Here is a 14,195-nt window from a genome sequence, read left to right as displayed (position 1 = left end):
CTGGGCTTGTTCTGCCTAGAGAAGAGAAGGCTCCAGGAAGACCTCATAGCAGCCTTCCAGTACTTAAAGGGGGCTACAGGAAAGATGGGAAGGGGCTCTTTATCAGGGAGTGCAATGACAGAACAAGTCAGGACGATTTTAAGGTGAAAGACAGGAGATTTAGAGTAGATATTAGGAAAAATTTTTTTTTTACTCTGAGGGTGCTGAGGCACAGGAACAGGTTGCCCAGAGAAATTGTGGATGCCCCAGCCTTGGAGATGTGCACGGCCAGGTTGGATGAGGCTTTGAGAAGCCTGATCCAGTGGGAGGTGTCCCTGCCCATGGCAGGGAGGTTGGAACTGGATGATCTTCAAGGTCTCTTCCAACCCAAACCATTCTATGATTTATCTGAAAAATAAGTTGGAAGATATTTTGGGCAAATTGCTACTATTCATGCTTAAAAGCAGCTCATTTGTTTGTTTGTTTAATATCTAGCAGTACAAAAATAATGTACAATTTTGCAAAATCACAGTATTTTTAAAAAACAAAATACAGAAGCTGTTAAAAAAAATGTATGACCACATGCATTTCATGAAGGAGGGTGAGAACTTATAATTTAAAGCTCTCAACAAAAATTAAGGAAATACAACAGTGGAAGGTGGAAGAGAAAATGGAAATAAGCAAATAGGCTTTAGTGTCTCAAGCTTTCTTTTACCTCTAAATGAGCTCATCATCTGTAACATTTTATACTTTCATTTTGATACAATACATGAAAATATGCAGTTTTAGGGAAAATTCATCAAAAAGTTACTTCTGTTATCACCTGATAAGCATCCATATCGACCTTAAGCAATGTTTATCCAAGCTTTACATTCAGACTGCATGATTCAGCACACTCTCCTTATCAAAGAAGACTATAAATCAAGTTCAGGTCTATAACATTTTTATTTCCTTTCAGTGAAGTGTTCATGTCCCTATCAGAATAAAAGTCTTTTTAAGTAACATACAGCAACACCGTATTTTTTATCTCAAGCCTAGAAACAAATATCTTGCATACCTGTACTGCATAAAACTAAGCATTGCTGAAAGCTCCTTGTAGCATTCACAAAGCTGGAATCACTACTTAGCATGTCAACTCTTGAGACTCATGTCCCAATATAAAACCACAGAACTGGTTTTGAATGCCAAAACCAAAAGTATCATTTTTTTTCTTTTATTTAATATTCTATTCATTCCTAAGAAAACTATTTAGACTCAACCCTGCTAATCATTTGTAGAGTGTCATCTAAGCACAAGTCTACACATTGTCAGAACGCTTAAAATGCTTTCTGGTGGAAGAAGGCGAGAAAGAATGGTATTTTTTGCTCCAAATGAGTAATTGTTGGCTTTAAAAAGACACTTGGTCAATCCACTACTTCCTGACCAACAAACCTGAAAAGCAGACCTGCAGAAACCAGCCCTGCAAGAGTCTTGCTGAGAGACACTCTGTTAAACTGAGAAAAACTCTCAACATCTGGTCTCCAAGCATGGAGAAATCGTGCAATTTCAATCCACGAGTAACTGCTCTGTAAGCCTGCTGCTCCATCATTTCTCTCTAACGAAAGCAAAAGCAGAAGCATCAGCTCCTCGTGTGACAGTATTACTCAACTGTTTAAAATAGGAAAAGCTTTATTAGAGTTCATAGGTAGAACCTCCCTTCCTGGGATGTTCATTCACTTTAAGCTGTGCCTATGATGCCAGAGCACCTGTCCCAGGTGCAACATACATGCAGATCCACAGAGAAACCACCCAACGGAAGGACCACCCCATTCACTTTTACTTCTCTCAGAAAACTGAGAAGTATTTAATGGGGACCTTGCAGCATGACTTGGTGGGTTGCAAATCTGCACCTGGCAGACCACAGCCAGCTAAGTTCCATACAGGGGGTGCCCAGCAAGCAGCTGCATTTGGCTATAAAGGGATTTCCACCCTGAGAACCCTCTCTGAGTTCACACCATGAGATGGATAATCCATTGGGGTCCCTGACAGCAGGAGCAGAGGTCTGTCAGAATGAAACAGCTACAGAAGATGTGGGGAAGCACTGAACAGCACAGGCGCTGCTCCTAGCCATCCCCAGGACTGCCACCTCCCAAGCTGGGGAGGCTCAGAGAGCCGGGCTCCCTCCCCAGCCAGATCTGCTCTCAACTCTGCAGACCACAACCTTACATCACCTCCCCCACAATTGTGTTTCTTTAGAAAGGCCACACACCTATAAATTCACTTACTGTCCCTGCTGACGACCAGTCTGAGGGGAGGGGGACTTCTACTGAGGTGACAAATGCCTGACAATTATTTGTGCCATACCCACTTTCACCACCACCCTAATATTCCCTGTTAGGAGACAGAGACTGAAGTATTTCCCTAAAAAAAACCACTCAACTGTCTGCAGACAGGGTTTTCTCCACAACACACATATTTATGAATGCACATATATTTACACACATAACAGAGGTAGAGAGCAAACAATACATACTGTCGGGGAAAATCTTTTAAGACCTATAAAGAAAACAAGCTTCAGGATTTTTTTTGGCCACTGTGTTTATGAGAGATAAGAAACAGTCACCGAAAAGATTAGTTACAACATCTTTGGTGCCAAGAGATAGAATCTGTTATGTTAAACCCTCTGCCTTCCTGTAGCAAGTCTCATGAATGCATCATACATTAATTTTACCACTAGAAAGGCAGGTGATGTGGATTAATGCAATTAAACTTAAAACAAGCAAGTCAATATGCTCTCTCAATTAAAAGCATTATGCAGAAAAGTGTACCTGAGTCCTACAAATGTCAGCATCTGAGGGCAGATGTAAAGAAGAATCCTAAACTACTGTTCGGAGATTAAAATATAAAGTACATTACTAAATTCACAGCAGTATACAGTAGGTATACAGTTATATTTCGTAATTCTGAAATGTTCTTCTTTCATGTTACTGTGTCAGAGCCGCACACACAGTACAAAAAGGAGAAAAAAAAAAAGCACAATTGTTAGGTATTTAAATAACAATGTAAACAAAAAGTAACAAAATGCCCTGCAAGTAAAGGTCTGCCAGAGGCCACGGGTAACAAGGTATATGTTCTAAATATCAATAGTTTCCAGATCTGTTATATTTACTACTCCCTCTCTGTGCAGTCTAACAAAGAGCACGTCCAAATGGAAGCACTGGACTCTTATTAAATGAGTCACCTTCCCAAGCGCATGGGTGGATCCACCCCAACCACTTCACTGGCCATTCACGCTTGGGTCCCATCAAGCTCCTGCAGCATCCCTAGGTAAACAAGCACTTAATTTGGTTCAAGAATAATTGCTTGTTAAGTTGGGGGTTGCCACAGTAGCTACAGCTATTTAATATATATATAAACAATAAAAATTCAGAAACTTGCTCTGTCGCTGTTTCAAGAGGAACTGGCTCAATCATAGGGCTGACTTCTGATTCACTATGGTATAACACGCCGCCTGACATTAAAGTTCACTTCACTTGCTGGAGCAGTAAAGGAACCACAAGATCTTTTCCCTGAGAAGGCAGTACAATGACTATAAAATAAGACTGTCTTGATGCACACCTAAAATATAGAAATTATGTGTGGCAATTCTGCTAAAATTAACTGTTGCTTGTACAGCACTGCAAGCAATTCCAGCAGCTTGCAGGCCAAAGGCTGAATAAAACTGAATCCAAGAAAAGGACCTTTGTGGAGACTTTTTGTTCCATCCTTTTATTCCAACCTTACAGACCAAATCCAACCACCGTGAAGCTTCCACTTCAGTCTGAATACATTGGAAATCTTCGAGAAACAAAATGAAAACTAAAAAAATAAATCAGTTGTGACAAGATAGTGAAACCTACCCTCAGGAATGAGCTGACTTTCAAGGCACCTCTCTCTTGCAGAATGAGTAAACAAAGCACTAACCAAAACTTAAAGAGTATACCAGACATGCTTCTAAGATAAAACGCATAGCTGGAACAGACATCTGTTAAATAACTAATAATGCTTTAAAGTCTGCAACAGGTCAAGAGAATTTCTGGGTTCAAGCCCAGGAGCCAACTTCCACCTAAGACAAACCGAAGAAACAAGACTCCTGTTAATGAACGCTTTAGATATTGTATGCACATCACTAATAGACCTTTTGTAAGTCACACATTCAGGAGTTGAGAACTTAAAAGCCTAGATATTTTGTGGAACATCTCCGTTCTCACAATGTTTTTGGTTTTTTTTTAAACAACTTCTATAATTCAGCTCCATCCAATATTGTGAGATCTATTAAGAAGTTTTAAGTGCTGAACACGTTTTAACCATCACACTACTCTCCTCATCATGACCCTTAACAGGAACTGATCAAATCCAAGGTCTGCACACAAAACGCAGTCTTATTCATCTTCAGCAAGACAGCTGGGGAAGGGGGGATGTCTTGTTTATTTTTCTAAAATTTAGAGGTTTGCTCTCCAAATACACAAATAAACTAGGGGTGGCAACCTGAAAGCCACCAAGTAGAACTGAGATATTCCATCAATCACATCATCCTTAGAAAAAAAAAATTAAACTAAGCTGTTGCAGAGAAAGACTACTGTACATTTCTTAGAAGACAAGTCAAGCAAGCTTTGACCGTACTTGGACTAAGCCTTCCTGCTGTATCCTAGTGCCATACAGGCTGCTTCCGAATTCCTCCTCCTCCTTTCTGGCAGCTACAGAGACACTGGCTGCCCACACCAGCCAGACTTCACAGACCAGTTGTCTGGGAATGCTTAAAGAGCCTTTTACATTAAATTAGGAGAGGCTCCATGTTTAAAAAGCCAAAAAGAGTTTTCAAAAGGTAGAAGTAGAACTTAGATAAAGCCAAGAACCAGAACACCAAAGGCCTAACAATGCATTTTCAAGCATAGCTCAGAGATACTCTGTCTGAGCACAAAACAGTTTGCGTAAGTGCAATTAATATAAACTGTAATGCAATTCTGTGATTATTAGAAGTTCCCCTTTGAAAGACAAGTAAACAAGCAACACTGCATGTGTACGTGTTCAGTAAGTTTACCATAATAAAGTTATGGCAAATAAGTAACTGGAATGCAATAAGGAGTGAAGTTGCTCGTTAGCCTCAGCTTTCTATCTCCCACAGTTTACAGCAAAATGTGGTGTGACCTTCTAATTAAGGAGAAATTCTTACCCCTCTAATTCAGCTCTCCAGCCACCACTCCAGGCAGACTGGCTACATCCCACAATGTCAACTCCCTCCTAATAGCCTCCCTGGCACAAACATCCATTTGCATGTCTAAATGCTACTCAAACCTGTTATCAAACGGCACAGGAATAAAAAACTAAGGCAACGAGAGCCTATTGAAAGGCAAAGATGATTAGTGGAGTTGCTGATGAACTAGAGGAACGCTCCCACAGATAAGGTGTGTATCTGTCCTCACTCCCTGCTCACCAGAGACAAGTACAAGAGGGATGGGATACAGGTTCATCCACTCAGGGAGTTTTGTACTTATGTTGTTGCCCTCACCACAGCATTCTTATTTTAACTGGATAAAATTTAACTTCCTCAAGAGGGAAGTTCCTCTATGCCCTTAGACAGACACTAGACCCTCTTTTTCATATGAAAAGCAGGACAAACTTGCACCAGGTCTTTTCACTTTTCTTTTTCCTCGTCTAACCCGCTCCCCAGCAGCCTAGGGAGCAGAACTCTGATCACATCTGTGTAACAGTCGCAGGGTCTACACACGAAATAACAATTTCAGACCCCACACCCGGGAAAAGAAAAAAAAAAAAGAGACTGAAAATTATGTTTTAAGTAAAAAACCCTGCGGCTTCACCCACTGCTGGGGCCTGCCTGCTGCTGACAGATGCCAAATCCTTCCCTTTCCTTTCCCTTCTCCTTCCTTTCATTTCCCTAGCCCTTCCCCTTCTCTTCCTCTCTCTCCTTTTCCTTTTCTTTCTCCTTCCCTTCTTCTCTCCCTCCTCCCTTCCCTCTCCTTCCTTTTCCCTCCCCTCTCCCCTTCCTTTCCTCTTCTCTTTCTCTCTCCCCTCCCCTTCCTTTCCCCATTCTCTTCTCTCTCTCCTTCCATTCCTTTCTCTCTTTCTCGTTCCCTTCTCCTCCTCTCTCTTTCTCTAACCCTTTCCTTTCTCCTCTCCTCTCTCCCCTTCCTTTCCCTTCAGTCCCTCTTTCTCCTTCCCTCCCCCTCCTTTCTCCTCTCCTCCCTTCCCTCCCCTTCCTTTCCCCTTCTCCTCCTTTCCCCATTCCCTCATTTCTCCCTCCCCTCCGCCCCGCCCGCGGTTCAGAGGCCGCTCGGGGCCCCGGGACGCGCCTCTCACCCTCTCGCCTCCCGCTCCCGGGAGCGGGGAGGATCCCGTCTGTCCGTCCGTCCGTCTGTCCTCCCCGGGGTCCCGCCGAGCCCGCGGCTCCGCTCCTCGGGCCGCGCCGGGGCGGCGAGTTTCCTGCCTGAGTCACTTCGCCCGGGAGCCGCGCAGGGAAACACCCTTCCTGCCGCTCCGGCTCCTCCTCCTCCTCCCGCCTCATCCCGAACCCGACGCCCCCTTCCTCCTCCCGGGCCGGGAAAGGCGCCCCAGGCCGCCGAGTCTAGCCCTGGGCGTGCCCGCTGAGCCGCGTCCCGAAGCTCCACGTCCACGGACGGGTGTTTTTGAGAGTGCTTAGGAATTACAGAACCACAGAATCCTTACGGATGGGAAAGACCTCGGACATAATCTAAACCTCCCCCGGCACAACCTGAGCTCGCTCCCTCTCGTCCCATCACTTGTTGCTCGGGAGAAGAGGCTCCAGGCTCCTTTCAGAGAGCTGCAGGGCACCCCAAGTTCCCCCCTGTAAAGTCAGAATATGTTTCTCTCTTTCGGATCGTGACACCCTCTCAGCCTCCTCTTCTCCAGGCTAAACAACTCCAGTTCCCTCAACTGCTCCTCATAACCCTTGTGCTTCAGACCCTCCACCAGCCCTGTCACCCTCCTCCTTTCCTTTTAACGAAAGCCACATTTGCTGTGCCCTGTGTGCAGGGAAATCTATACGCAAGACAATAAATCTACAGGGGAGACACCACCAGAATCATAGAACCACTAGGTTGGAAAGGACACACTGGATTATTGAGTCCAACTATTCCCATCAATCACTAAACCATGTCCCTCAGCACCCCATCCACCCGTCTTTTAAACACCTCCAGGGAAGGTGACTCAACCACCTCCCTGGGCAGCCTCTGCCAGTGCCCAATGACCTTTTCTGTGAAAAAAAATTTCCTGATATGTTTGAACCTCCCCTGGCACAGCTTGAGGCCATTTCCTCTTGTCCTGTCCCCTGTCACTTGGGAAAGTACTACTTTCAGGTAGTTGTAGAGAGCAATGAGGTCTCTCCTCAGCCTCTTCTTCTCCAGGCTAAACAACCCCAGCTCTCTCAGCCGCTCCTCATAAGGCCTGTTCTCCAGCCCCCTCACCAGCTTTGTTGCTCTTCTCTGGACTCGCTCCAGAGCCTCAACATCCTTCTTGTGGTGAGGGGCCCAGAACTGAACACAGGATTCGAGGAGCGGTCTCACCAATGCCGAGTACAGAGGGAGAATAACCTCCCTGGACCTGCTGGTCACACCGTTTCTGATACAAGCCAAGATGCCATTGGCCTTCTTGGCTTCCTAGGCACACTGCTGGCTCACGTTCAGTCAGCTGACCCCCAGGTCTTTCTCCTCCAGGCAGCTTTCTAGCCAGACTTCTCCCAGTCTGTAGCACTGCACAGGGTTGTTGTGCCCCAAGTGCAGGACCCGGCCTTTGGCCTTGTTAAACCTCATCCCGTTGGTCTCAGCCCAGCGCTCCAGCCTGTTCAGATCCCCCGCAGGGAAACGCAGCGCCCGGCGCTGGCAGCAACAGGGCACTTGCGCGTTTCCACTTGGCAATCTTGGCAGGACGGCGTGGGAAAGAGCCCAGCAGGCAGGGTGGGGACCTAACCTTAATGAAGCCAAGGGTGTCCTGTGGGGAACCCTTCGAAATGACCCCTAGAGGGCGCTCGTGGATGCCTGTTTCGTATGCGAAATGCAACCGCGTAGAAAAAGAACTAGGACGGCTCTTTTCCAGCGCCTGTTTACAACACCCCACGGTTTTTTTCTGTAAAACACAACATGTATATACTTGCTCATTTTGAACATTGCTTACCTTTTCCATGTAACCTTCTCCCATTTCAATTGGTTTTTCTTCTATTTTTTTTTTTTTTTAAGATTCATCTAATGAACATGATGCTGCACCACAAAATTAAACTGTCAGCTCTTTCTCGCTAAAGTTTGTCAAGATTGTTCTTTCCACCCACTATTTTCTGGCAGATGGAATTCATAAAGCCACTACAGGTGGCTACAGTCAGCTGAAAGTATGGGAGCTTCCAAACAATTTTGATTGGCTTGTATTTCACCATTTTAAATTGCATCTAACATTTTCTTCACTCATGAAAACCCTCTCTACTCGTTAGCAAACTCCACAGCATTGCTGCAGCAAGCAATTTTAGGTCTCTGTTTTCAATAGCTGTTAGGGGGACACTAAGCTATTAATGCTTTTTGTGCTGAGAACAGAATAATTAATCCTTTACTTCAGCTATTGTTTTTGTCAAACAAGTTCCCACAGTATTAAGTTGCCTTTTTGTAATGCTATTTATAAGAAAGCCTTTGCAAAGTGGGGATAAATTGCTAAACCCCCTAATTCTCATTATTTCAAGTACTCTCTAATCCAATTATTCCACTCATTCCATATCATTAAAAGTTCCCACAGCTGGGAAGAAGTTATGCATCATTTTAAAACACTGTTACCTTTTCATCTCATCACAGACACATCTTCACAGTCGTGTTTTTCCCAGTGCTGCAATATCGACTTCTCAATGAAAATTTATTTTTTGAGGATGTGGCTGATTATTCTTCTCTGTTCGTATATATTTATAGATATTTCAAGTACTTCAAGTACATATAGTAAATGAATTAATTTCACCCATCATAGCCCCTTTCAGCCCAGCTTTTAAACCCAGCTCAGTCAAAACTGTAAAACACAGAGGTGTATGCTTCACTTTCTAAAACAACAGCTGATAACTGTTCAGATGCAATCCATCCCATGCCTTCTGCCACAAACCCTGCTTGGGGCAATGAGGTTGCTGAAGTAAAGAGTAACTCGCCTTTGTAATGCAGGATTGGTTTTTGTCTCCTTGTCCTGGGTGAGTGCAAATTCACAACAGCCTCGGCTTAACGCAGCCACTTGGTCTACATCAGCAGAGACACCTCTGTTGAAAGGTTCCAGCAAAGCAGCAAGGACACAGAACATGCTCGGAGCCAAACCAAAAGCTGCTAAGGAGACCTGATCAACAGCATCTTTGCCCTAGATGGGTGAGGCTTCCTGGTGCTCCCATGTGAGGCTGCCACTGCAGCTCCCATACTTGCCAAAAGCCACCTGGTGCCAGGAGCAGCTGCTTTGCACGAGAGCAATGCCAACCAGCACCATCCTGTCCTAGCAACAGCAGCTTAGCCTCAGGATTGGCTGATGCCTCCTTCTAAAGTAGGCTCTGAGTGGGCAAAGGAGCTAATTCCCTGCTGCTGGAGCAATCTGCTTTTTATCAACATTCCCATACTCAGGTTTATAGCTACCCATAAGGTCAGAGAAAAAATATTGATGATAATAGGTAGCTAGTCACAATTTGTGTTGTTTTTCTATTATTGGAATTAGAAGGCAATCACATTTTACGATCTGGTTGTCTGTGTTCTCGTGTAACAAGCGTGAGGCATGCTTATCAGAACCGTTTCAAGAGCCCACATCACACCATTCCAGCTGCCTGATTTAATTCTGTAAATGCCCCTATTGAGACCAAGCCATTTCCACTTCCATGTGATTTAAGTACTCACTGCAGTGACAGTACTTGATTAAAGGAATTCAGCAAGTCTCCATGACCTGCCTCTTCCTCTACAGTATCCACCCTCAATCCACACTGAATGTGGGCCTCTTGGGCCTAGCTAAAGGTAGATGTTATCTACATATTCCTGATCAAGCCACTAACTGATCTCCTAGACACTGGAAGTTATAAGTGTTTTTTATGAGTCCAACGGCTGGACTTTAAGATCTTAAGCGGTGCATTCTTAAGTGGTACCTGATACTTAACCCATAACTATCAACAATACTTAGTGACAGATTGAGGAAGGTGATTCTACCCTCTACTCTGCTCTGGTGAGACCTCCTGTGGGGTCTCATTCTGGTGAGCTCTACATAGGAAGCACATGGATCTGTCAGAGCAAGTCCAGAGGGCCACGAATACCAGGACAGACTGAGAGAACTGGGCTTGTTTAGCCTACAGTAGAGGAGGCTCCAGGGAGATCTTACAGCAGACTTCCAATATTAAATAAAGTCTACAGGAAAGATGGGGATGAGCTCTTTATCAGAGACTGCAGTGATAGGATGAGGAGTAATGATTTTAAGGTGAAAGAGGGGAGATTTAGATGTTTTTTTTTACTATGAGGGTGGTGAGGCACTGGAACAGGTTGTCCAGAGAAGTTGTGGATGTCCCATCCCTGGAGATGTTCAAGGCAAGGCTGGATAAGGCTTTGAGCAGCCTGGTCAAGTGGAAAGTGTCCCTGCCTGCGGTAGGGGTGTTGGAACTGGTTGATCTTTAAAGGTCCCTTCCAACCCAAACCACTCTATGGCATCTGTAACACTAACATATCACATCCCTGGCAATTTATGTGCCCTATATCTAAACCAGGTGAAAATGAGATAATAAGGTAGTAACAAGCTTAATGCAACTGCCTGGAAAATAGAGAAAGCCTTCGTTCAAAGCACTGTTAGTCCCAGGCATCCACAAGTCTACTTCCTGAATTTCAGCTATTGACATTTTATTTTTAATTTCTCCATAGTATTTACCCAAAGTCAATGAAAGAGTCTTGCATAGGAGCCCACAAAAGAATTTAATTCCACACCAGTCTAAGGGCTTCAACAGGAACCTTGTGGCCCTGCCAGGAGGTGTCTGCTGTGCCTAAAACGCTGATGGTTTTGCACCTTTCCAACTATTTTAGCAATTAAGCTTAATAGCATATCTAGCTATTAATTTCATTTCTTTTACCTGCTCAGACCACAGAGATATTTTCACTCTCAGAAAGGAGGAAAGGCAACAGCATGCAACCCTGGAGACCTCTGCACGGGAAGGACATGGATCTGTTAGCGCAAGCCCAGAGGGCCACTAAGACCATCAGAGGGCTAATCAAGATCAGAGGCTAACAGGAAACTGTTGCAACTTGACACAAAGTATTCATGAAGCCACAATGGGCAATGGTTGCAATGATACCAAGAATATGACGTCATGCAAAACTAAAAAGACAGAAAATAGGTAATTGTTTATAAATTAGTTTAAAAAATTACATCCAACCTATGCCAACATATCGGCCACCTTTCCATACTCTAAAGAACAAGGCAAGATTTTTCACACAAGAAGTAATCACAGACTTCATTTTGTGTCAGAGGTGGCAAAGGTTTAGAGCGTAGCAAGGCTACACAAACACCTACTTGCATCCTCAGCACATGTAGCAAACCCACTGTCTCAGTTCTCTGGAGGGGGCAGGCACCTGTGTAAAGCACACAGCACTGGGAGAGTTTAAGCAGAAGAGACAGAGCAGAAAGCAGCACCTAGCTCAGAGGTCTCAGTGAGCAGCCAGCTCATAAAGCGAGAACCTGCTCATGGCCGGAAGCCGGGCCTGCTTATGGTAAGAGTTTTAACTCCTACCATCCCTACAGCCTGGTGTTCCGTACTTCACAAGGCCTTAGGCAAATGGAAAGTGATCTGGTCACCCGCACCTACCTTTATCTCCAGGAAAAGCCAGATTCCTATCCCTAAGAGCACGTCACGTGTGCCCAGAAGCAGAGCTGCCAGCAGCAATCATGCTGCACATTCATAAATACCCACTAGCACATGACGACATGTGGAACTCCCTGGTTCCAACTTCCCTCCTAGTGCTGAATGCCACTACCTCAAACAGATTTGAGTCAGCAGGGTTTTGGTTTCTTAGTTCTGCTTCCCAGCTCCCTGAAATACTAGACAAAATTTCTGTTGCTAACTTAGAGGGATTTAACTTTTCATCTGTAAAATGGGCCCACGTCTCCCTTACTCCGCTTTCCAAGAACCCTGCATGCTGTGCTGCCAACCATGCCGGAGTCCACACAACTCCCAGACAGGCGTGAACAGTCCTTAAATACCCTCTTGATCCTGTTATCAACTAAACTCATTTTGCTCATGCAAGATGTCAGTACAGAAACCAGGGCACGTACGTTAGGCAATTCACAGAATCACTAGGTTGGAAAAGCCCTTACAAGAGAACACACTCAGAAGCTCATGAGAACAACTAAAGGTGGAAATGAAGTGTAAATGAAACTGTGACAGCATCCAAAAATGCAGCACATTATTTTCCAACATTTTTGGACATCAGACATATCTTACAGTGAATTATTATAATCTTCTCTAATACCATGTAACCAAATCCTTACTTTTAAGCACCCAAATCCATGCTTGCTGTGCCACCCATATAAATGCTGCTTTTTAAAGTCCTTCTCCCTTGTACATCATTTAAGAACTTATCCTCATGTTTCAAAAATCCAAGCAAGCCCATTTGTGCCTTAGCATAGAATAGAAGAATACGGCTGAGACTACGATCTAAACAGTTTTATCTCTTTCTAGTTTAAAGTTCTCTAGGATCAGAATAACCTGCCTATCACTATAAACCAGACTGTTTCTTCTCCTTGAATAATTAATTAAAGCCTCTTCTCCCTAATTCTCTTCTCAGAATTAATTTTTTTAAAACTATATAATAATTATTTCATATTTTATGCTTTTTAGATCAGACACATATAGGGAAAAACATATGCCTCTTCTCATTTATACACAGACCAGCCTTTTGATCTTATGAAAGCAACAGCCATGAGCTCAGGAAGAGATCAACTAATAAAAAAAACTTCCCTTGACATTAAAATCTGCTGCCTAGTGGGCTTTGTTAAAAATATGGTTTTAAATTAAAAGATACATCCTTAGAAGCTTAAAAAGTTCAGGTTTTGTTTGTTATTTTTTTGCTTTCCTTTGGCTAGACTTGAAAATTTACAAAACAAATGACTATGACAGAATCTCCACACATACAATAAATCACGCCTCATACTTCTAACAACTCTACAATTGCTTACTTGATATTCTAGAAACGTAAATAAAGCATAATCAGATGATAAGTCTCCTCCAACAAAGAGGAAAATTGTCCAAAAGGAAAGATTCAAATTAATTCAGAGATAACTGATGGTAATTTGGAAACAAGGTCAATTCCAAAAATGTTAAGAAAATTTGAGCAAATAAATAGCTAAAATATCCCAGACCTCACTAGAAGCCTTCTTTTTTCCCCCAACAGGTAAAAAGTCATTATAACTACACTGCCAGGGGACTGATGAAAAGGTCCTGAAAGAAATGACTTGTTTTTCTGTGTCTAAATAAAGAGGCAGAGATGCCATATAATGAACACATTCAAAGGAATACATTAGCTGAGTATTACTGGCACACAAAAAGCTAAGCATAGAGGATATCCCTGTCTAGAATCAGCCAACATTGCCAGTTAGATTTTCCACTGTGCTCTTGTGACGACAGAAAAGCAAACAAATATTGGAAGCTGGCTGAAAAACAGCACGCAGACATCACCCACCTCCTTGTTGCATGCAAGGTTAATTCCCAAGCAGGAGATAAGGTGAAACAGCAAATTCTTTCACCTCCACAGGGTCTTTCAAATATAAGTAGTAAAATCTGTGAAGAGATTTACTAGGAATTATTGTTTCAACGACATGAAGGATTGAAGGATTTTTTTTTCCTCATATCTAGCTAATATTATCCAAGGTAAGTCGATAAAAAGCAGTACTTCCAGTGAAGGTAACTACCATACAGAAAGAAGAAATAAAGCAATTGCTTGTTTGATTTTTAAAAACACAGTATAAAACATACATATACTCAAAAGTAATGAGCCAATGTATACAAGTGATGAACTTCCTAGTACAGGTCTGCCTTCTAAATTATCAATATGCTATACATTTTTACTCTGAATGAGCAAGAAACATTTAATAAAAACCAACACTGTCTCTGCTTGCAATAAATAATGGCAACTCAAATGAGAACCAGTCACAGTAAACTGGAAGTACAAATTACTTCTGTTAATAGGCATCCACCTATC

At 43.2% G+C, this 14,195-nt stretch overlaps 1 protein-coding gene across 4 annotated transcripts in view; it reads right to left on the bottom strand.

Moving 5' to 3' along the window:
- Positions 1 to 6,418, bottom strand: part of CYFIP1 (cytoplasmic FMR1 interacting protein 1) — a 77,308-nt gene extending 70,890 nt beyond the window's left edge. For 2 of the 4 annotated variants that reach the window (XM_069876006.1, XM_069875998.1), the window contains exon 1: positions 6,316 to 6,418. The gene's annotated coding sequence lies outside the window, so the exon portion shown is untranslated. Of the gene's footprint in view, positions 1 to 193; positions 217 to 6,315 lie in introns of those variants that run through there. The other 2 variants (XM_069875989.1, XM_069875995.1) reach the window with 2 other exon arrangements.
- Between the last annotated feature and the right edge of the window lie 7,777 nt (positions 6,419 to 14,195).

The sequence above is a fragment of the Phaenicophaeus curvirostris genome, chromosome 1, assembly GCF_032191515.1.
Source record: "Phaenicophaeus curvirostris isolate KB17595 chromosome 1, BPBGC_Pcur_1.0, whole genome shotgun sequence".
NCBI classification, from domain to species: domain Eukaryota; kingdom Metazoa; phylum Chordata; class Aves; order Cuculiformes; family Cuculidae; genus Phaenicophaeus; species Phaenicophaeus curvirostris.
This window is presented reverse-complemented; position numbering and strand designations above follow the sequence as displayed.